This window comes from Chrysemys picta, chromosome 2, assembly GCF_011386835.1.
Source record: "Chrysemys picta bellii isolate R12L10 chromosome 2, ASM1138683v2, whole genome shotgun sequence".
Classification (NCBI taxonomy): domain Eukaryota; kingdom Metazoa; phylum Chordata; order Testudines; family Emydidae; genus Chrysemys; species Chrysemys picta.
Window position 1 is genome coordinate 115,662,884 of NC_088792.1, and position 24,928 is coordinate 115,687,811.

At 45.9% G+C, this 24,928-nt stretch overlaps 1 protein-coding gene across 8 annotated transcripts in view; it reads left to right on the top strand.

Annotated features, from left to right (window-relative positions):
* Positions 1 to 24,928, top strand: part of LOC101951432 (poly(rC)-binding protein 3-like) — a 737,225-nt gene that overhangs the window by 480,634 nt on the left and 231,663 nt on the right. For all 8 annotated transcript variants that reach the window (XM_065584029.1, XM_065584026.1, XM_065584032.1 and 5 more), the window contains exon 3: positions 12,411 to 12,518. The gene's annotated coding sequence lies outside the window, so the exon portion shown is untranslated. The remainder of the gene's footprint in view (positions 1 to 12,410; positions 12,519 to 24,928) is intronic.

A 24,928-nucleotide genomic window follows, 5' to 3' on the forward strand; every position in this document is an offset into this window, starting at 1 on the left:
AGAGTCAATGATGAGCTGACCCAAACAGAAAGGTGTTGTACTAACTCCTGGAGACAGCCCCTCAGGGACTCAAGTAGAGGTTCAGGAAATGAGTTCCGCAAGTGAGGGCTTCTCGGTTCTGGGAGTTAACTGTGACCTGATCCATTTGGAATCTCAGTGCCTCTACTGGATAGACCAACAGTCACTCAAGTACCCGAGGCATTGATAATTAATCAATTTACCTCTATCTAAGGGATAGTATTTGGCAAATAACTATCGGTGTATAAAGGCCTATTATTAAGGGTCAAAGTGTCACCGTGGATGTATTCTTGTTGCACCTGTTTAACTCAAAGGGAGGAGCACATCAGTATCCAAGGGCAGAAATTGATACTAAGATACTGTTTTAAATACTAATTACTCCTATGTACCAGTCAGTATAATGGTCAAATGACATGAAAACATTTAGGGACTGAGTCTCACTTACATTAAGGGCCTTTTTACACTGCTCTGACTGTAAAGTGGGTACGTACAGTGGGCATGAACATCATTTACTCCCAAGTGAAGGCCTCTTTATGCTGATTGTGTGAAAACCACTTAGGGCTGGTCCACACTAACCCCCCACTTCGAACTAAGATACGCAACTTCGTATTCAAAGTATCTTAGTTCGAACTTACCGCGGGTCCACACGCGGCAGGCAGGCTCCCCCGTCGACTCCGCGTACTCCTCTCGCCGGCGTTGACGGCGAGCACTTCCAGGATTGATTTATCGCGTCTAGACAAGACGCGATAAATCGATCCCAGAAGATGGATTGCTTGCCGCCGGACCCGGAGGTAAGTATAGACGTACCCTTAGTGTAAATGAGACTCGGGCTCTGTAGTTAAAAAAAAAAATGAACTCACTTTTTACATACGTACATAAAGGACTTAATTTATCCTTTTCCATTTACAAAACTCCAAAAACAGATAGTCTTTAAAAAAAAAAAAAGGAAGAAACTGCACCAAAAATATCATTTTGGCTAAGGTTCTTTAATCCAAAAATGCAGCCTGGAGCAAATATCTATGCCTAAAAGATAAGATCTTAATGGCTGAGATATATAAAATAGAACAGTTACAGAGCCTTTAACTATAGCAGCACTGTTATGCAATGGCGCTGAAATAATACTTATTTCCATAAACTCAGTCTTTCAAAATAGGAGAAGTGAGATACATAAAAATAGCTATTACACTAGTTCTAATTATGAATTAAATTGTTACAGATGTTAGAACTCTTGCAGCCTATCATGTTAACAGCCTGAGTATTTAATGTTCTCAAATATTTACATAAGACATGCTTTTAAAAATGTGTAAACGTGTTTACATAATACAGTGTAATGGTTCAGCATATAACATACTATTCTATCAATTCTTTATGTGGATTTTCCAAGTATTTTTACTAAGGGTCTGATTCAAAGCCTGCTGAAGTTAATGGGAGGCTTTATATTGAAGTCAACTGGCATTGGATCAGGCCCTTAATGTATATACACCTCTACCTCAATATAACGCGACCCGATATAACACGAATTCGGATATAACGCAGTAAAGCAGCGGCTCGGGGGGGGCAGGGCTGCGCACTCTGGTGGATCAAAGCAAGTTCAATATAACGCGGTTTCACCTATAACGCGGTAAGATTTTTGGCTCCCGAGGACAGCGTTATATCGAGGTAGAGGTGTATGTGGGTGAATGAACTATGGCTAATGGTCAATTAGGCATGATTTTCATCTGAAAATCTACTTAAGTTAAATAGTATTTTCCCCCAATAATCCTGGTCCGCTTTATTGCAATAGTCAGTTATGCTGCCATGATGAAAGAAGGCTAATGTCTCTCCCATTTAGGTATTTAATAATACCCTTTAAATAAAAAGGAACATTTGGCTATTCCTCATAAATAGTCACCAGTTTAGGACAATGCACAGGACTAAAATAATTTGAGGAAACTAAGTTTGGTGCTTCTGGCTGGATTGTGTCATATGAAGAAGATGACAAAGGTACACTCTGATAAATATACTACAATAATTTCACCAAAGCCCAAGTGTGACTCCAATATCTGAAGCCACTGAAGTGGATAAGGAGAAGCATCCTCTCCCATTAGACACAAGCCCACCTGGCTCTAGCAGAGCAGTTCATTTCCCAGCATTGGAGACATAGCACCCCATCCCCAACGATGAACAGGAGCAAGTACTTGCCACCCTTGAATCTGCTGAACAAAGTAGAAGCTGGTTCTTCCCGGCAAAACCTGGCTTTCAGGGAGAGAACTGGCAGAAGTCATGTGGGGAAGGATTTAAAGCTTCTGGACAAAATATTAAGTAAAGGAAGGGGAAAACAGCTAATGGTACAAGAAGGGACTTGAGACAACTAGGGAAGCAACGGGGGTGGGGTTCCTACCTGAGTAGCACAGGGCTGAGGAGCTTCAGGGTGGGTTTGCCCCCTCCCTTGTTTTTAGCTGGTTCCAGTGTGTCCATGCCTTTGGAGTCTCTGCTTCAGGGATTGCTCCAAGGCTCCTCCAAAGCCCCCCCCACCTTGCTCCACCCCTGGAAGGCATCTGCTGCACCCAGGGTGCCTCTCTCCAGTCCCCCTTTACTCTGCTGGCAGGATGCTACCTTCAGGCCCAGCAGCGCCACCCCAAGCCAGAGGGGCCATGCTCGCAGTGTCATGAGTTGCATTGCCTGGAGGGTGGCTGCACTCGGATGGGCGGTTGGGAAGCTGGGGGCTTCCTCCCTTCAATCCCCCACAACTCCCCCACAGCCTCCTGCCATACCAGTCGGCGTCAGCAAGCCATTTGGCGTCACTTTGCACTAGAATGGGTGGCTACTGGGGGGCTAAGGCAAAATTTTGGGTAGCTATAACCCCCGCAATCCCCCCCTAGCACTGCCCTGATCTTATACTTAAATGTAGTTATGTGGGAAATTATTTTTCAGGCAAATCAGAGCCCTGTACCACAAGCAAAGGCATTTTAATGAAGCCACTTAAGTTCCAGTTTAATGGTGTGTTCTAGTGAGTTCACTGTAACTACCTGTTCATACATTATGAACAATTTACAATGTTTTTAAACCTGTGGCTATGGTACTTGGAACTCAGGTTTCTTGAAGCAGTAGTAACCATGGATTCTATTTTGTGGCTATTGTGTCAGCTTTCTCTGGAAAGTAGTTGCATTTGTTAGGCCTCGTCTACACTACAAATTTATGTCATTCAAGTTACAGTGGCACACAGCTGCTGCAGTTAGTACAGCGCCTCTGCACGTGTATGCTTGTCTCCTTGTGTCGGCGGTGCGTGTACTCACCAGGAGTGCTTGTATCAGTGCAGAAGTGTGATTCACCATGGGTAGGTAACCCACTGTGCAATTTGCCACCATTCAATGCACTATCTTTTGGGAAGTTTTGGCAATGCATGATGGGGCCAAAACGAATCACGCAGGGCTGATTGGGAGCATGGGGTCAACTGTTCAGGTGGCAACTGTCTCCATCCCACAGTGTTATCTGTATCGCGTAACTTTCATGCTTTTTTTCAAAATCCCACAAACCCACACAGCCCTCCTCGCTGTCCACCATCTCTGACAGAAGCATGGAGCCTGCACAACCCTGCACTGCTGTCATGAACATTGCAAGCCCAGAGCTCACAATCCGGGAGTATTTGCAGAGCTGCAAGAAGAACCAGATGACTCAGGAATATGAAGATTTCTTGGAGGACAGATTGCTGGGAGACATAGCAAGAACTAATTCAAGGTTGTTGGTGGCATTCAGGGAGAAGCTGCAGATGGTGGAGCGCCACTTCTGGGCCTGAGAAATGAGCACTGACTGGTAGGATGGCATCATAATGCGGGCTTGGGATAAGTGGCTACAGAACTTTTGGATGTGCAAGGCCATGTTCCTGCATCTGTGCACCCAAGCTCACCCCACCCTGCAGTGCAAAGCCTCCAGAATGAGCGCTGCGCTGACCATGGAGAAGAGAGTTGCGATCACACTGTGGAAACTTGCAGTGCCAAATTGCTACCAGTTAGTAGGGAATCATTCTGGAGTCGGGAAATCCACTGCAGGGACTGTTGTCATGCAAATGTGCAGGGCAATTAATCGCCTCCTACTACATAGGACTGAGACTCTTGGCAACATACAGGACATAGTGAATGCATTTGCAGCAACGGGGTTCCCGAACTGCAGTGGAGCGATAGGAGGCACACATATCCCTATTTTGGCACCAGATAACTTTGCTACTGAATACATCAGCAGAAAGAGCTACATTTCTGTGGTTATGCAAGTGGTGGAGCACTGGGGATGCTTCACTGACATCAATGTGGGTTAGTCGGGGAAGGTGCATGATGCTCGCATCTTTAAGAATGCAGGACTGTTCAGAAAGCTACAAGCAGGGATTTTCTTTCATTTCCACTGGTCAGGATGAAATGCCAATAGTGATGCAAGGAGATTCAGCCTACCTCTTGGTCCCCAGGCTTATGAAGCCGTACACCAGTCCCCTCGACATGACCAAGGAACGATTCAGTTACCGCTCACCGGGTGCAGAATGACAATTGAATGTGCTTTTGGTCATTTGAGGGGATGCTGGTGGTGTTTACTCACAAGATTGGACCTCAGTGAGAAAAATATCCCAATGGTTATAGCTGCTTGCTGTGTCCTGTATAATATATGTGAAGCAAAGGGGGGAAAGTTTCCACTGAGGCAGAGATGGAGTAGCTGTCTGCTGAATTTGAACAGCCAGATACAAAGGCTATTAGAAGAGCTTGACCCAGAGCCATACAGCTCAGGGAGGCTCCGAAAGACCATTTGAACAGTGAGCCATAGTAGTGTGTAGTGTGCTCTACCTGGCCCTGCTCTTTTGTGGCCTGGAAGGAATCAGATGTTGATTGCTGTACATGTAGGACTACAGCACTGTCAAGGCACCTCTTAATTTTGTTTGTGAATGACCCGGTGAGTTGTGTGAGACTGTGGAACCAGGAAATCAGGTACTTTCAGAAATGCTGAACACTTGGCAGCATGTGTAGTAAAGATGAACTATTTTCCAAATAATAGAATATTATTCTGTAACAAAACCCATTCCAAAAAAACCACCTGTGCAATTTTAAAACAGATACATTAAAAACTTAATAAACTACGAGAACAGAACTTTTGAAGGGGAAAGAACATCCATGTCCATTTCAACTACATGTATGCCAGCTGTGGCTTTCAAGGTCAGTGTATGTGAAGCTGGGATTGTCTTTAATGTCCCCCAAGGTGGAGTGGTCGGGGTCGTGCAGCAACCTTTGATGCCATGTGGAACGTTGGAGGTGGGGTTATATGGAGGTCCTGATATTGAATTCTTCGTGGGCTGCAGAGGGAAGGGAGCATGTGATTGTTGAACCTGCAGGTCCACCAGACTCTTCAGCATTTGTGTTTGCTGCCTGAGAAGCCCCATTATGTCCTTGTGCATCTCCCTCTCCCTTTACCTACTGGGATTCCTGGTCCTTTTTCCTCTCCACTGTTTCCTTCTCGAGGATGTTTGCAATGTTGATCCTTCAGGCCCTATGCACGAGGTCCAGTGCAACACTGGCTGGCAGGATCTCACTGAACATGTTATCCCGAGTCCTCTTCATTCTCCTCCTTATCTGACTCAGGTGTTCCATGTGTAGGGGGAGACCCTGAAGATACAGATGGCAGCAGATACAGATAAAACACACAGAGATACCATTGTCAGCGTAGTCACTAGGCAAGCGAAATTTACAATGCTAAATTCACTCCCATTATTCCCCTAAAGTTTTAGGCACTGCCTTCTCACTTCTGCTTGGGGTTGCTTGTCACAGCATGAGTCACAGCAACAGCCATAACCGAGTATAGCCTGCTGTGGGTTGGGGAAATGAGGATGGAGTTGCTCCATTGCATGACTTTAGTAGTATAGGGCAATGGCACTGAATACTGGCACCGTTTTCCACAGGCAGTGATAACTTTAGCTGATATCTCACTCCTGAGGGTAACAAAGGCAGAAAGAGCACAGCTGCTGCTGGCGTCCTGAAGTCACCCAGGCCCATATGCTGCTCGCCTGTTTACTGCAATGATGTCTGCTGAAATTATCTCTGAATGGCATGGGAATGCGTCCTCCTGCAGAGGACAAAATAAGGCAGCCCTCCCTAGAAACCTTTGGCAGAGGATTGCAGAGCACATCCAGGAAAGTTTCATTGAGATCTCTCAGGAGGATTCAAGGGACATGCCAGTGCACATGAACTATTCCACATGCCCCTCCCCCCCCCCCCCAACTCTAGAGAGGAAGGAAAAGCAGATAAGCAACTTTGCCTTTCTTGTTTGTACCCTTGTCTCTTCTAGCACAAGTAAATTAATGAAAAATCAAAAGATGTCCTGCTACTTTTGGGGTACCAACCCTGTAATTGGAAATGTATCTACACGTTTACTCGTAGTTCCTTCCCCTGCTTCGGGCTCGCCTGTGCTTGACCAGCAGGACTGGCTGGACTGTGGTGGTGTCAAAAAGAGGTCCTGGCTCACTGTGCAGCTGGCTCCCCCAGTTGCCTATCCTCTATACTCCTCCTCTTCCTCTTCCATGTCCACCACCTCCTCCTTCTCGCTGTTCGCAGTAGGGAGCCCTCATGCTGTTGGGGGGGGGGTCTGCCAAATATGACATGCACTTCTTTGTAAAAGTGGCAGGTTTGCAACTTGGCACGGGGTTGATTATTGGCCTCCCTGGCCTTCTGACAGCTTCTTGGCTTTCATGTGGCACTGCTTCTGGTTCCTATTCTTTTCCTTCTGCATCCCCTGATCAATCTGCTTGTAGATGTCAATGTTTCTAAAGCTGATTCGGAGCCGTACCTGTGCAGCCTCTTCTACTCACCAAGCCAGACAATCAGGAAAAGGAATTTTAAAAATTTATGGGGCTTTAAAGGGGAGGAGGGACTTCTGGTCTCAGTGACCCCTTGGCAATGGAGCTCACAATGGTGACCAGAGTGGTCAATGTGGGGCATTGTGGGACAGCTGCTGGAGGACAGTTAGTCTTGACGTAAGTAAAGCAGTCTACACTCACGCTGCAATGACCTAAGTACATGGACCATGGCTCTATGCTGCTCGAGGAGGTGGTGTTAGTGTTGGTGTAATGGGGCACTTACATTGGTGAGAGACCAATTTAAGTGTAGACACATGCACAACTAGGTCAACATATGCCTTGCATTGACCTAACTTTGTAGTGTAGACCAGACTTCATTGTTTATTCCTGGCCATTCTGGGCAGATTTGAGTGTTTGGAAAACATTTTCCTTCCTTATATCATTCATTCTCTCCTACTGACATGTCAAAAAGGAGGGACAGAAGCATTGTTTTAGGGGGATCAGAAGGGTGGCAGCTTCATTAAACAAAGATGAAAATAGACAGTTGTTGCCTTGTTTCACAGTGAATCACATTTCCTCTCGAAACAAAGAGGCCATAACCATTATCAGGGACCCTCTATAAAACTGATGTCAGTTGGGGCACCATGTCCTACTTGTGGGTTCCACCAACCACACTCTGAGTCTTGCTTCTTTAGAGCAGAGTGGCTATATCACTGTGATAGGGTATACAAACCCCCATCCTGGGCCTGAAGGGGTTAAAAGGCAATACTGGGCCCAAGTAGCCCTGCCCCCTACAGGCTTGCTAGTCATGCAGCAGGTTAAAAGGAGCTTAGAAGCCCAGGCAAGGAGTGGTGGACAGGCTCTGAGAGAGAAAAATCCTTCTCCAGGAAGCCAGTGGAGGGGCCCACCAAAAAGAGGGTAAGGCCCCCAGGCAGTGCCTTTTCCAACCACACCACCACCTTTGAAAACCAGCAGGTCTTTCATGGCCATGCTCATTTGGACTTTGTTTGTGAAACTATTGGTTGTTTGGACTATAGGGGCCACCCCCTACACACACTAAACTGAAGGAGCAGATAGGTAGGAAGTAGCCCAGGGCAGCAGATTTAGGCTCTCCAGGGGGAGGAACCTGCCAATATTACTTCTCTGAAGGCCCTGGGCTGGGACCCAGTGGAGAGGGAGGGTCTGGGTCCTTCTATCACTCCCCACTTAAGGGCAAAGACCCAGACTCAGTGGAGAGGCCAAAACATTCCTAGCCTGGGATCTGGAACCAGGCACTGCCACTGCACCACCACTCCCGACAGAGGGACAAGGGGTAAGTTGCACTGACCACTTGGCCATCTGAGCACCCATTTGCAGTTCCTCTAGGTGCTCCTTCTGGAGCAGTCACAGGACCGTCTGTCAAACGTGACCTTCTAACCTCCAATCTGGGTACATGTGAGAGTGAACCGCCTCTGAGTCTCCCAGCTGCGGGAAGGTGAAAGCAATGCCACTCCTTGTATCATTATCCCTAGGGTTACCATTCGTCCGGATTTTCCCGGACATGTTTTTTGGGTTAAAAATAGCGTCCGGGGGAATTTGTAAATAGCTACAAATGTCCAGGATTTCCCCCCCATGCAGAGCGCGGCAGGGCTGCAGGAAATTCAGCCACTCACATGGGGCTCCGGCAGCCAGAGCACTTCCCCCGCAACTTCAGATCAGCTGCCGGAGTCCAGCCCGGCCAATGTAGAGCTACTCCCCTCCTCTCCCTCCCTGCATTCTCAGATCGCCAGCCAGCTCGGCCGTTCGCATCGGGCCTCGGCAGCCCCTCCTCCTCCTCCTCCCCTGCTGCCCAGCGCCCTGCTCCAGCAGCACTGGGCGGGGGCAGGGACCGGGTTGTGTGTTGCGCTGGGGAGCACAGCCACATGTCGGGCTCCACACAGAGCCCGATATGCTGTTCTGAGCGGCAGGGTAAGGGGGCCAGGGGGCTGGAGAAGGGGCAGGGGGGTTCTGGATGGGGCTGTCATGGGACAGAGAGTAGGGGGGATTGGATGGGTCAAGGGTTCTGGGGGGGCTGTTGGGGCGGGGGTGTGGAGGGGGGTCGAGGCAGGCAGGGAGCAGAGGGGGTTGGATGGGTCGGGAGTTCTGGGGGTCCTGTCAGGGGGCGGGGAGCAGTTGGATAGGGCGTGGGAGTCCCGGGGCTCTGTCTGGGGATGGGGGGGTGAATATGGGGTGAGGGTGTGGATAAGGGTCGGGGCAGTCAGGGAACAGGTAGGGTCCTAGGGGGACAGTTAGGGTGGGGGGTTCTCAGGAGGGGGCAGTCAGGGGACAAGAAGCAGGGAGGCTTAGATAGGGGGTGAGGTCCTAGGGGGAAGTTAGTGGCAGGGGTCCCAGGAGGGGGCAGTCAGAGGACAAGGAGCAGGGGGGTTGAGGGTTCTGAGGGGGGCAGGCAGGGGGTGGGAAGTGGGAGGGAGTGGATGGGGGCAGGGCGGGGGCGGGACTAGAGCAGGGCTCCTCCAACCCAGTATCCTCTTTTTTGATTGTGGAAATATGGTAACCTTAATTATCCCTCCTGCTGTGGCCAGGACTACATAAAAGCAGGAGGAAAAGTTTGACATAAGAAATAACATGAAGGAAACACTGAGGGATGAACACGGCCATCCTGATGAACCAGTTACAGGAAATGGACAAAGGACTGCAGGAAAACCCCAATCCATCTCTTGCAAATAGCTTCAAGGTGACAATGCATATGCCCAACTAGGGCAATAATTAACCTATCCTAGAAGAAATTACCTATAAATCAAACACAAGTGGAAGCTGGGAGTCTCCACCTCTTTGTTCTCTCTACCAGAGTAGAACAGCTTGCTGAGGCACCATAGGAGCCCAACTAGTGGAAGCTTTTCAAGAGGATGCATTGAATTATATCTCCTAGGTATTCTGACCATACCCCTACTCTAGCCAGCACAGCGGCGAGTTATATGGGCTCGTGGTGCCCATGCTCCATCAATATTCCTGAAGGTGGGCCCAGCTCCACCAATGTTTGGGCCTCAGGCCCCGTGCTTTGTGGGGCCCCGCGCCATGGGTCGGCAACGTGGGGCACTCTCACCTCGGGAGCAGCTCCCCCCGTCCCCAGAGTCACTGCGTGCTGCGGAGAGGCCCCAGCGCCGACCCAGCTCCCAGCCCATTGGCCAGGAACCACGGCCAATGGAAGCTGCAGGGTCCGATGCCAGAGCTGCCTGGCCACGCCTCCACAGCAGGGAGTGGGAGGGAGCCGCAGGCAGAGAGAGCCCCAAGGAGTCTGTCACTGTCAGAGAGACACAGACACAGCCGTGGGGTTGTGGGGACAGACAGATGGAGCTGGGGGCGGGGGAAAGGAGCAGTGATGGGCACCCCAGGGCTGGCATAAAATACATAGTACAGAGGGGGCTTCCTGAGGGGGCTATAGCAGCGCCCCCGCCCCCCCCCCCCACAGAGCTGGGCTGTGGCTGGCTCCGTCCATCACTCCCCCAGCCCCACAGAACCCACACAACCCTCTGCCCCCCTGAGAGACCCCTAACGACCCCTGTGCCACTGTTGCCCCTCTCCAGAGAGCTCCCCCTTTGTGCCAGACAACTCCCTTCCCACACTGCCTCCCCTGCTCCAGAGCTCCCTACAATCTCCCCCTTTGCCTCCCCTCCCACCAGCCCATTGGCCAGGAGGCTCCCTACAATCTCCCCCTTTGCCTCCCCTCCCACCAGCTATTGGCCAGCATGGCCAATGGGAGCTGCACCTGAGATGATGCCTGCTTGCAGATGCAGATCTGCCTGGCCGTGCCTCCACAGCACGGGGAGGGGGAACCACAGGTGAGCAAGCCCCAGTCATCATCATCACAGGCACAGCAATTCTCTGGATTTTTAATTTCACTGAGGCAAGTAATTCAATCTACTCTTCCCTTCCAGACAGTCTGTGGCTTTTCCTGTAAGAAAACTTACAATTTCTTTGCAAAGAAGTCCATTTATAGTTTTTTTTCACGTGAGAAGTATATTTTCTGGTTGTTCATAAACTCATTTATTTTGTTAACTCGGTTTAACAGGCAATTTTAAAAGCTACTTGAATTGTACCTGTTTTTTTCCATTGGTCCATGGAAGATGTACAGATTTTTATTTCTGTGGGCCAAACCACCCTGTGTAGAAATGTAAATTTCGGCGCTAGAAAAGCTGTGCAAGGGTAAGGGTCCCTTCAGGAAATTGTCCTCAAGTCATTCATTCTTCTGGGCATTCCATTCTATTGTTCCCTCCTATAGTGATAGTGATCAGTGTTTCCACCCACAGCGGCGACCCAGAAGACTGGGTCAACCCTGCAGTGACTCTGCCTCTACCCTTGTTCTCTATCTGCTCCCTCTACCAGCCCCTTTGGTCTCCCTAGGATTACCCCTACCATTACTCCCTCTGCGTCTTCTTTCTCTGGAGCTTCTCATGAAGTAAAGTCTGTCATTACAGGTTCTTCTCTCTGTAATGTATTTAATTTTGATGTATTTATTAAGTGTTAATTAATGCACTATGGGAGTTCCCTTCATCCCTCTGTATAAATTGATCCTCTTCTTTCCATATGTTTTGCCCATAGGGTTTTCTGCAGCCCAGGGCAGTCAGCAATAACCCCCGTGCCTTTGCAATGGGGTGAGGGAAGGGGACCATGGGTTCCCTATTTATGTGATTTGCAAGAAGTGTTATCATTACTCAAGGTACCAAATGTGTTTAAATGATATAAAATCCCAAAGCAAGCTCATTTTCATTTCTTATATAATCTCACAGGATACACACATTTTTCATTTAATTATATGAGTTGAATTTATTATTATTATTTATTATCTAGGTTACTGGGGTTTTTTTCAGTGTGGCAAAATGTGTGCTATTTTATGGGTTGAACGATTGAATGACATAATACCCCTACGCCCCCAATGTCCGTCACTCAGTCTGGTAATTTTGTCAAGTGTTCGTCGCACAACATGGTGGTGCCTACCCCTGCCTTGTGCTTCAGAGTGTCATGGGGTACAGGGTGGCCTGGGGAGTTAGTGGGGGGCCTGGCTCTGGCAGCAGCGAGTGACCTGGCCCCAGCCCACTCCGCTCCACCTCGCCGGCTCCCACCATTGCTCAGGGGTGGGGGCTTCGGGGAAGAGGTGGAGTGGGGGCATGATAGGAAGAGGTGGGGTGGAGCAGAGTGGCTCGCTTTTGTCGGCGCCAGGCACCCTGCTAACCCCCCAGGCCTCCCTGGAGCCTGTGTCCCCCTGAAGCACGGGGCCCCCCAAAGCGTGGGGCCCAGGGTGGTTGCCCCAGTCTGTCCTATGGATGGGACGGATCCACTTAGGCACCACCAAAAATTATACAAACCTACCGCCCATGCTAGCCAGTGCTGTGCATTCCAGGTACCCCGGTGGAGTAGGGATTGTGGGCACCTTGTGTCATGTGGTTTATCACTGAATGAGGGCTGGAAACATTATATACGTTCCACAGTGTAATAGAAAAGTCTCTTATGACATTACTTAACCTTAGATAGAAACCTTAGTGTCGTTTAATTAATTGCAGTACTTGATGGCTGAAATAATTGCTACGCCCTTGTATCTTCTTCTTTTCAGAACATTAATTACAACTTTAAAAGATTTCTGCCTTAACTGAGTGCACGGATAGCTACTGCAAGGAAGGACTGACAGCAGTTTCTTAAACACCACTGAGTCTTCTTACAAGTAAGTCCTCTTTCTTATTTACTTTTCTTTCTCGCCCTCCATTCCTGACTTTTCTCTTCTCTTTTTTCTGGCACTGACTGCCATCATGACTAGAACTGGGTGACATTTTTCAACCAAAACTTCGTTTCAGGGAAAAATGCAGATCTGACAGCAACACTAAATCATTTTGTGAATTCACGTTGATTTCACCAAATTGTTCATTTAGGGAAAAAACCTTAAAAACAAAAATTGAAATGATTTTTCAGTGTGACATTTCCTTTAATTTTATTTTTAAAAATCCAAAAATGTTTAAAAGTGCTCAAAATTGAAATGGAACTTTTCACTTTGGTTCAAATGAAGTGTTTCATTTAGCCCGAAACAATTGTTTTTCAACTTTTTTATCCGCCAAAAATTTCAAAAAAAATTGGTTTTGGTCCAACTCGAAACAAATTTTCTTTGATGTCTCAAAATTGCCAGTGAACTCTGAAATCCATTATTTGCTGACCTGCCAATAGAAAAGAGAGCAATTCACTGTGACACTGAGACCAAAATAGCTCCACAAAATGATTGATGATGAATAATATCAAAGAATTCAAAATTTCCAGCCTCCCAAGTAGACTGAGGCCTGTCTACACTACAGTTGAGGCAGGTTACTGTGTTACAATATGATTGTCTCAAGATCCAGTTACAAAATGGTTCCAATTTTTAGTATCAATGCGACCTTAACCATGACCTTGGACATATCCGTGTATGGTTATATATCAATTGTAACTATAGTGTAGGTAGGTCAATAAAGCATCCTTCACAGTGAATTTTTTTGGCCATGGGATCCTAAATTTTGTTCAGACTTGAGCCACAGCGACCCCAGAAAGAGATACTTTCCTGAGTCAGAGTGCCTCAGAATCTACTGCCCCTCTCTTCACAAAAATGTCCCTCGAACTCATAAGATTTGAAAACAGAAGATTCAATTCATTATAGAAAAGACAGCAACCATAATTCCTTACCAAGCCCCTAGGTAAGGGGCTCTTTGCTCTTTGGGATTCCTTGTGTTGCCAAGTTGCTTCTCTTTCTGCAGGGCATTAGACTTGAGATTCAACTCCAACTGCAGTGTTCTGAGCATCATTCGATGGTCCAGTTCAGTGCCCCTCTTGACCATCTTTTCACTAGCTAGTGACATCAGTGGTGTCATGTTTTTAGCCCCCTCCACACCTGAACAGCCCTGATACAACTATGTTACTTAGCCCTCAGGCTGGTCTGCATTCAATTTTTGCATCAATCTAACTAAATCCGGAGAAAAAAAATCTAGATTTCTGCAGTCCCCTAGTGTGAATGCAGTTATAGCAGCATAAAGCTGTTTATATTATTATATCTTGTTTCGGTAACAATTGTTTGTATTGCAGTAGTACCTAGGAGCTTTAATCAAGGACCAGGGCCCCATTGTGCTAGGTCCTGTACAAACACACAATGAAAGATGGTCCCTGCCCCCAAAGACAAAGCAGTACAAAAATTAAGTAGACAAGCCCTCAAAGATTTTGGGACTCTGCCACCTCCTTCTCCACTTATCCCCTGGCGTTATGGATGGCACTGCCTCTGTCATAGGTAAACCAGAGAATAGGAGGACCACCTTACCGGGTCCTTGACTCTGATCCTAAGGGAAGAGCAAACCATCTGTAGGACCAGCTTTTTAAGGGACCCCAAGTCTAGCAAAGAGCATCACAACTGAGACAAATCCTGTGATGCTCTCTCTTAAAAATGTAGGGGGCCTTAGGAAGGTTGAGGAATAGTCAGCGATTTGGGAGGCTTTACTGGACAGGGCCAGCTCTAGGTTTTTTGCTGCCCCAAGCAAAAAAAATTTTGGCTGCCCCCACCCCAGCCCTGGGCTCCCCCACACACACCCCTCCTGCCCCAGCCCTGGGCTCTCCCCCCACCCTGTACTGTGTATTTTATGCCGTAAAATGAAACAATTTTCAGCTTGTGTGATTGGAGGATATCTGGATGCATATTATAAGACTGTCCTCCATAAATGAGGAAGAGTTGAGGTGCCTTTATTATTCTTTTGTTCCACTCTTTGTTTCTATGGGGAATTTGCCAATGCAATATCACTGTCTTCCTTTTAAACAAATAAAACTAAAAAAAAAAAAAAAAGGCAATGGCTGTTGAAAATAGCAATTCCAGTCCTAAAAACTACTGGGAAGCATTTCTTGCTCAATTTTATCCTACTTTTTCTACAGCAAGTTACAGTGGATCAGTATATTTGATTTGGAAGAAATGAAGTAACAGCTGCCCAATTGAGCTTGAGCGCTCCTGAATTTTGAGGGTGTTCAAATCTGGAAGGCAGGTGCTAGATTCCCTTTCTGAATATTAGCTAAATCTGGAAAAGAAAAGTCAATTACTGCTTCCATGGCTCAGAAGTGGAAATCCTCCTACATGCCTGGTACTGTATCTAAAGCTGCCCAGGTCCAGTAGAGCCTCCCCTCCCTTACTTTCCATTTTAAATTCTAGTGGGATCCACATACCTCCCTTGCTAGGCTTCAGATAGAGAGGGGCACTGTCCATTTAATCCACCCCCACCCAATTCTTTCTTTGAGGCCTGTAAGGTGAGGTCACACCAGTATCCCTAATCCAGTCTGGGGATGTCTTCTGAAGGGGATATCTGGGCCAAAGCCTTCTACTCCTTGGGCATACTTGTTCCCCATTCACAGTGCCACACCACTCTAGCAGTGAGCTCTCCATTCACAGCAAGCTGCAGCATGAGGTTTCAGCTACCATACTCCCTCCCCCTCCCTTTCCTGTTGATAGCGGCCAAGGGAATGCTGGGAAATGTAGTTCTTTCCCTGCTCCAGGGCTGGCTCTATAGCCAGGGAGCTAACCAAGGAACTACAGCTCCCAGGGCCCCCTGTTGGTTCTCAGCTCCCAGGCTGGATCCCTGACGGCTGCCGCCCCTGCAAATGGGCTGCCCCAAGCACCTGCTTGCTTTGCTGGTGCCTAGAACCGCCCCTGTTACTGGATTTAGGGAGAGGAAGTTGGGAGAATCAGTAACTTGTTGGGAATAAGAATGTGGGAGATGGGAAGTCCCATGTAAGATTAGAGAGGGAGTTAAGTGTTAAAGGGAAAGGAAAGGATAGAATCATAAAAAGTTGAAAGGAGAAGGATCTGGTTGGATTAAAGGAGGGAGAGAGGATCCTTAGAATGTTTAATAAGCTCGAGGTCAAACAAACATCCTGTTTGCTCAGGATTTATCTGAACTTTATGAAGTTCCCCCATCACTAAAGAGCTAGGTTTATATGAAACTACATTTGTAAGAGACAAAATTATTTATAAACAACACAAACCACTCTCCCTTGCTTCACAACTGAGGAAATATATTTTTAAAAAATCCATCCCACAGTCTTTTCCACCTATATAGCAATGAAGATTTTCATATCACTACAATGCACCTTAGGCTAAGGTATTTCTCTCTTTCTGGCTGTATATAACTACAGTAGATATTATGTTATTTTCTTCTTGTTGGAGTATGTTCCTCTTCAGAGCATGCTGTGGGTGTTGTGAAACTCAATACATGGCTTAATGCTTCTTCAGCTTTGGCAATCCTATTTGATCATACTGTGCTGATAGGTAGTGAAATAGTAGAACATTATCACATTTTGCCACTGCATATTTCTGGAATAAAGATGCACAGAATAAATTGAATTTAAGCCGCATAATAGAGTTACTAGAGTAGCAAAAGTTTTTACCTGCTATAATTAATTAAGCTTAGCTACTGCTTTCCAAAAAATGAGACTTCATAAGAATACACAGTTTATAATATCATATGTAGTGAGATAAGAAAATTAGATTTAAAGAATATTATTTACCATTTCTATAGGTATTATTGTTTAAGAGTGCGATTAATTGAGATTAATTTTTTTAATCGCTTGACAGCCCTAATATAAATTGTAATGCAAAGGCAACAGTGTGTTCATATTTCTCTAAGACCTGCTGCCACTAAAACTACTGCTGAAAGATCTAGTTGTCGGGTGTTAGTATCTGTTGCCCAAGGTCTTTTGACAAACATAGCTTAGCATTAAATAGAAACAAAAAGGGAGAAAAAACTTTGATTTTGGGAGCAATCAGGATTTTATTTGTAATGGGGAAAGCAAAAGACAGGTGAGCAGGAATGAAGATATGATGAATAACATGTTTTAATTTTGTTAGGGGAATTCCAGAGGAAAGCTATTTGAGACCCGGTCACACAGAGGAAATATTGTGGTTTGTTTTATTTTTTTAAAGAAGACAAGAGCCAAGGTTTCAGGTAGCTTTGGTATTGTTAGTGATTGGTGATTATTGAGGGTTCAGAAGCCTGCCTTCAAAATTCAGAGTCCAGATTTTCATGATGTGTACAATACTGTATATTTTATTTAAAGTAACTTAGCAATGCTAATATACATTTTCCTAGAAATACATTTTGTATATGAGGGTGCTCTGTAGTACCTTAATACAAAAACTTATTCAATCAAATGTATGTTTCTATTGTTGTTTTTCCCCCGATTGGATTTATACTAATACTTTGATATTTGTCTTAGGTTTCTAACCATCATCTTAGCAGGCTTCTCCCAGAATAAAGCCTAAGTGCATCTTAGTGTGTGTTAAAGAAAAAAAGGTGGGGGGTGAGAGTTAGATGCACTCCAGAAAATCCATAAATAAAAGGTGTTAACCTGTGATCCAGTAACAAGTGCAATTATATAGACAAATGTTTCTGATCCTAATCATCCTTTCTTCTAGTTGTAGGAGTTGCTAATTGGGGTATGCTTCTGAACAAATAGGCATTCATTTGAATTTGGCAGTGCATGTTTGTCCAAATCTGATAAACCACTCATTGCCTGAGCTGATAAGGATAACAAATAAAGGCCCTGATCCTGAGAGATTCTGAGCACCTGCACCCAATCCTTCATTTCACTGACAGCTTGGTCTAAGTAGGAACTGAGTAAAAACAATGGGCCAGATTTGGACTAGTTCCCATTTGGGAGCGGGGCGGAGTTGCTGTGCCCTGGGTAGCTCCAGGAGTGTATTCCAGGAAGTACATGGGAGAGCACAAGCTGCACCATCCCTTTGGATGCTGCAGTCTGCTCTCTCATGCTCGCACTCTCTCCCTCCGCATGTGCTTTGATGTGACTTGGCCCTTGGACGCTAATAGGGAGTGGTCTCTGTGCTCCCTCAAGCACAGACACTGTTGCTAGGGGAAGGTTCCTTGCACCTTCTCCCTTCATTCCCTCCTAGCTAGGGCCATACACAGTCTGGGTCTGAGTAAGGACTAAGTTTTGGACCATTTCTTTCAGTGGGAACTGTGGATGTTCAACACCAAGCTCATAATGGGCGTTAGGGGCTGGGGAGGGCTTGCTGTGTAGGATCAGTCTGTCTAGCATATATATGGTAAGCAAATGCTGTACTTCTTAAAATCTTAAAAGAATAGAAGAAATTGGGCTCCTCTAAAAGGTGCCCGGTTGAGTTTTGAGTTCCCCAAGCTCCCTCTGAGTCCAAGGCCTGTCCCAGATAGGGCTGCTAGCCACACCAGTGCCAGGGCAAAGCAAACTCGCAGGGGAGCCCATACTACTCAGGTGTTGTAACTGTTGTGATTTCCTGAGAGCATGTGTTCCTACTGGGGCTCTGCATAACTCCAGTGAATAGCTATAAATTCAAATGAGCCCAAAGCACTTGAGTTGTGGAGTCACCGTTCAACGACTTTCTAAGGAGAAGAGTAGCACTTCCAAAGCACGGCTGTCACACTCTGCTATAACATGGACCATAGAAACCACTCTGATTGAATGCTAAGTGCAGGCTACTAGAGCTCAGATGGACTAAAAAACACTTGACCAGCCTATTGTCCATTTAAAAGGCAATCGCAAACACATTCTTTGCTTGTCTTATCTGGCTCTGAATGGGCAAATAGCCAAGAGTACAGTTCATTAGGAAAGAGCCAAACCATTTCATTACCTGCAAAAAGTGATGTTCTTGGTTTATTTATTTATTTATTTGGGCCAGTGGCTGAAAGTTTTCCTGTCTTGGGATTGTTCGGTAGAGGTGCTTGGCATCTCTTCGCTGTCCATTTTGCCCTTCATCAGACTACGAGAATTGAAAAATGAAGCAAAAATAAAATATCGAAACAAAATTACTACAGTATCTACATTTTATTGGTTAAAAAAGATTATTTCAATGTCAATGCTTCTATTTGTTTTATAGTTATAACCTCCCTGTTCTTTCTACCTTTCCCTCCTGTTTCCAGCAATGTCTCTGTTTACCTGTGTTTGGCCCCAGACAAAATCATGGTCCTGCTGAGCTATCTCTGCTATTCATGAAACCTCTGGACCAGTGGCTCTCAACCCATGGGCCGCATGCAGCCCAATCAGCACACAGCTGCGGCCCATGTGATAACCTCAGAGCCATGTAGGTAGTATATATATTGTGTGGATGCGGCCCACATAACACACTGAGAGCTGCATATGCGGCCCACGATGGTAAATAGGTTGAGAACCGCTGCTCCGGACTGTCATGAATATAAATCTCTTTATCTGAGGCTGAGTTGTGAGTGATTAACAAAGGTACTTATGTAGCAAGTGGCTGTTACCCTCCCGCACTGGGGGTCAAGTGCATGACATCTGTGATGTTCCAAAATTCCAAAGGGAAGAGAGAAACCTGAAATCACTCCAGACCTGGTGACTCTTACAACACAGTACATGGTATTGTGACTGGCCATTCCACATCACTGTAATGTTGATTTATTTTAACTCTCCCCCTGTGGCAGATAGTTGTACAGTAACTCCTCATTTAATGTCGTCACACTTAACGTTGTTTCAGTGTTACGTCCCTGCTCAATTAGGGAACATGCTGTTTAAAGTTGTGCAATGCTCCCTTATAACGTCGTTTGGCTGCCTGCTTGTAAATTTCTGTGGAAAAGCAGCGACTTTACAAGGGAGCGTTGCACAAGTTCCGCTTCTCCACCTCCTCCCCTTCCCTCCCAGCGCTTCCCCAGCGCTTAGGACTTTCTGGGAGGGAGGGGGAGGAGCAGGGAAGCGCTGCATCTCCACGCTTCCCCCTCCCTCCCTGAAAGTCCTAAGCGCCACCAAACAGCTGTCTGGGGGCAGGGAAGCGCTGGGAGGGAGGGGCAGGAGCGGGAAAGTGCCACGACTCCACTCCTCCCCCTCCCTCCCAGAAAATCCTAAGCGCTGCCAAACAGCTGTTTAGCGGCCCTTAGGATTTTCTGGGAGGGAGGTGGAGGAGTGGAGATGCAGGGCTTCTCCACTCCTCCCCCTCCCTCCCAGCACTTCGCGCTTAGGACTTTCTGGGAGGGAGGGGCAGGAGCAGGGAAGCGCTGCGTCTCTGCTCCTCCCCCTCCCTCCCAGAAAGTCCTAAGTGCCGCCAAACAGCTGTTTGGCGGCACTTAGGACTTGGGGGGGGGATGTGGCGTGCTCCGGAGAGGAGGTGGAGTGGGGGGTGGGAAGAGGTGGAGGTGAAGTGGAGCGGGGACAGGAAGAGGTGGGCCTGGAGCATTCCCAGCAAAGTCTGAGCCTGTTCTTCTCCGGGGAAGCTGCCGCTGCTGCTGCCGCTGCTGCTGCCGCTGCTGCTGCAAAGGTGCTTCCTAGCATCCTTGCCTGCAGTGGGCTGTGCCTGTGTGGGGTAAGCCAGGGGCACTTCCCAACCACAGTACAGTACAGTACTATACAGTATATAATGCCTTTTGTCTGCCCTAAAAAAATTTCCTTGGAACCTAACCTCCCGCATTTACATTAAATCTTATGCGGAAATTGGATTTGTTTAACATTGTTTCACTTAAAGTTGCATTTTTCAGGAACATAACTACAACGTTAAGTGAGGAGTTACCGTATCTGGGTATTTGATTTTTAATTTATATTAAACTTCTCAGCCTCTTTACTTGCTATCAAGCTTTGACTAAGTAACATACCCTAAAGTTTCAGAGTAGCAGCCATGTTAGTCTGTATCCGCAAAAAGAAGAACAGGAGTACTTGTGGCATCCGAAGAAGTGGGCTGTAGTCCACGAAAGCTTATGCTCTAATAAATTTGTTAGTCTCTAAGGTGCCACAAGTACTCCTATACCCTAAAGTATAGATAAAGTCACTAAATGAAAGAACAGACTAATATACCGCTACCTCGATATAACGTGACCTGATATAACACAAATTCTGATATAGCACGGTAAAGCAGTGCTCTGGGGGGGCAGGGCTGCGCACTCCAGTCGATCAAAGCAAGTTCAATATAACGCGGTTTCACCTATAACGTGGTAAGATTTTTTGGCTCCCGGGGACAGCATTATATCGAGGTAGAGGTGTAATTGTCTATGAGCCAGATTGTCATATCTGGTCTCACACTAAATGGTTCCTTGCACCGTACGTTGTGGTATTGAATTCAGTAGGATTTCTTGTGGAGTAAGATTCAAATCAGCATGAGTAATTCTGTCATTCTGGCTCTCTGGGATATTGGAAATAGATGCTCACAGAGGCAATTGCCATACCTGTGTGGGCTGTGAAGAAACATGAGTCAAAATAACTGGTGTTGAAAGATGATATGGGACATGATCCAAAGACTGACTTCAGTGACCTTTGATTCAGGCCCATTATGAGTAACTCTCCTACTCAAATATAAGGGTGGACTTTTGCTAGAACAAAGAACTGTGCCCCCTAATATTGGGGAGGAGTTTGAGTAACAGGTGGAAAAGACACTTTTGCCTGGGCCAAGTGACAAAGAAGGTTGTTTAAAGAGAGTCTTTAGGCTGAGAAAACAAAACAAAAACTGTTTTCTGCCAGGGTTTAGATATTTCCGAACTTTGTAACTCCAGCTGCACTCACCTAGAAATGGTTTCCTCGTGTGTGACTAGAGGCATTTATTTCAACTAACTATTCATTTAATTCTTTTTTTTTAATTCTTTGTGTAATTTGCCAGTGAAGACTGCCTTGACTTATGACAAGCTGAACAGGTTCTAGGAGCTTGTTAATCAGGAGCTTAAAATAAAAAAATTTGAAGAACATAAAATAATGTGGGAAAATAGTATGTGATCATGTACTTAAAGACCTTATCATAATGTATATGCACAGGAGGGCTGAATTATGTTTGCACTGGAAGCCTTTATTGTGGCATTTCCTAACTTCTGAGTGATTGACTTGGCAACCTTAATAATTTCTTTTAATGAAGTGTATGTAGGTGTGCAAGTGTATTCCCCCCTCCCCATTCCTCATCCTCCTGCATTTTAATTAGGCTACCTCCTCCCTCAAAGCAAACACTCTTGGTGCTCTCCCGGATGAGGTAGAATCAGCTTGGATAGCCATAAACATGGTCATCCAAGAAGTTGTAGATGCCATTCCAAAACCGAAAGCCAAGGGTTTCACTTGTAGCGTATCTGCTAAGATATTTCAAATTCTGCAAAGAAATCTGAGGGCAGGCAGCGCCATGATGACATTGAATGTAAACGATTACAAGGTATTTTTCAGGTGTGAGCAAAAGTGGATCGTGACGCTTATTTTAAGAATTTGGCAAAAGAGGTGGGAGAGGGAATAAGATCTAAAAAATTACAACCTGCATTCAAAGCTATTCAGTTACTTCGATCCAAAACTGGACTTTGCGCAGGATTTGTGCCAATAAATAAGGTTAATGGTAAAACATTCTCAACCCAAGAAAAAGTTCTGCAAAAATAGAAGGAATATTATGAGACTGCACATAATCATTCTGAAACAACGCCTTGGCCAGATCTAGACATGTTAGTAGTAGATGCAATCCCGGACACTGAAACCTGTGTAGATGTACCTTTGTACCTACATTGCTCCACCATAAAGAAACTGCTGCTGGACACAACAACACACACCCAAACTTCTCAGGTGAGCCATAGAGCCCTTAATTTTGTCTGGGCTTAGACCACTGGGAAGTTACCCGTGCAGTGGAAGGAAGGGATCATAATCCTACTTTATCAGGGGAAAGGCCCACACACTCAGTGTAGCAACTGCAGGCCAATAGCTCTGCTTTCTGTTCCCAGAACAGTTGTTACACATGCCCGACTCACTCGGCTCCAGGCTCTCCTTGTGAAACTCCATTGCCCAGACTCATCAGGCTTCACTGCTGGGCAGTCTACAATGGATGTTATACTTGCTCTTTGTCTTTTATCTGTGATCCATTATGAATTCAGTTGTCCTTCGACAGCAGCATATGTTAGACATAAAGGCAGCCTTCAATTCTATTGATAGTGCTGCTCTGTAGAAGGCTCTACAAGACTTGGTGCCCCCGACACCCTCCTGCGGTTAATTCAAGATGTACATAATGACTCAGGCATGGGTGCCATGGGGAACTCATAGGTCTGACAGGTTTTACACTAGATCCGGGGTGAAGCAGGGATATGTCCTGGCCCAAGCCCTGTTCTGCCATGCAGTCAATTGTCTCCTTGAACATATCTCCACCAATACCGGTATAATGGTCAGTTCAACTTTGTTTGCTGACTTGGATTATGCAGATTATGTCATCCTCTTTGGCTAGGATGCAAACCACCTTAAAGATGCACTAGAGAGCTTCCAGCACATGGTAGCTGCCCTTGAGCTAAGGGTTTCTTGGGAAAAACAAAAAATGAGAGTGTCAGCACAAAAGTTGTGATGCAAGAAATCTGTGGTGAGGGACAAACTGTGGAAGTAGTGGATGATTCCATCTATCCTAAGCGGTAAATTGTCAACAAATGGGCATTGCTAGCTCGACATCCTAAGGAAAATTGATTTAGCAGCCTTATCCATGAAAGACCTGCATTAGGGTCTAGAGCCAAAAAAAAAAAAGTGAAATTATATTGAAAAGTATGGATTCATCAAACCTGTGTACTTACAATCCTTTTATGTGGATCAGAAACCTGGACATTGCTTAAACAGGACATCAGGAGGCTGGAGGCATTTCATATGTGTTGCCAGCAGTGGCTATAGAGCATAAAATGGTTTGATTTTATCAGTAAGAGGGATGTATTATGGAGAACTGGCCTCAAGAGGATTGAAGTCATCATCAGTCATTGCCAGCTGGTACTTTTTGGTCATATAGCCCACCTTGGAGATAAAGTCCCCGCACGTCGAGCCTTGAAGATAGGATTTGAGGTCAGGAGGGGACATTCCCTGGCAGCATCCTCACAATTGTCCATGTTTAACCTGGCTGCACCAGATCAGTAATAACTCTGGGAGCCGTACAAGGTGTCCATGGACATTCAGCTCTGTGGATCCTCACTCTCTAAGTGTATTGTTGTTACCTCCTCCCTCTCCCTCACTCTGCCTGGGAGCCATGAGAGCACAGATAGTCTCCCTGCTATCTGTTGCTGTGCCTGATGCCACTGCAGCTCCCAGCTGCTAGGAGGAGCAATTGCAGAGAAAGTATTGCTCAGCCCCTGCAGTCTTGGGATGGAGCATGCCTAATTGTTGTGTGAGGGATGGTGCACGTACAGTCCTGTTGGCAGTCAGGAGCTGTGAGGGGATGGAGCATGCCCAGTGCAGACAGAATTTTCAGACAACATAGCTGCCAAACTCCAAGAAGCTTCAAATGATTATATTCAAACTGAGATTTTTTTTTTTTAGAGGCTTATAAATTTGGGGGAATTTTCACAGGGACAGAAAAAGGCACATCCATGACATCAAGCTACCGTCTTGCTCCAAAGCATGGAGGTCCTGCAGCATCTCAATGAAATAGTTGTAATAATTAATTAACATGGATATAATCATGTATTTTCCCTCATCTCATTCTCAGAAATGGTTAAAACATTTTAGCTAAAGCTTTCCAGAACTGTTCAGTCTGAGTCAGACTCCTGGCATGGAAAATTTCAATCTAAACAGTTAAAAGTTTGACAAAGTTATAAGCAACTGCAAACCGAGTTTTTATAAGTGAAATTGTTTGGCAACTTAACTATAGGTTTCACTACTTGCACCACTCAGTGTAGAATAGAATGAAAGACTGCTGAAAGGTGACTTGTGTAATCCACTGAGGACACAGAGAGCCAAATGACCAGAACAGTACTAGGTACTGTCCCTCGTAAATTAAGAGCTTGTGTTTATTATGCTTGTAGCCACGATAGCATATTTTATACACACTTCACTTAAGCAATTGTAATTTTAGTTTTATGGAGTACAAAGAGCAATAAGAAGATACTGCTCCTTGCTTTTAGGTAGTGGATTAAATTGACAGTTCTTGAAAAATATTAATGGCTGGTCATTAGTAGGTATAGTCTCTTTTCTCAGCATACATGATTGTTTTAATTTTAAACTAGCACTTTGCTTTGTGGGTATAATTATTGACAAAAATGTATGTCTGTCTTCATCAGATGATTAACTAAATCATCCTTTTCTTTCCAAGCAACGCTGCGTCCCTCTGCCCTAAATCTTGCTAGTTGGAAGTGAGGGAGGGAAACCAATTTAATTAAGTTAACTTTATTGACCCAC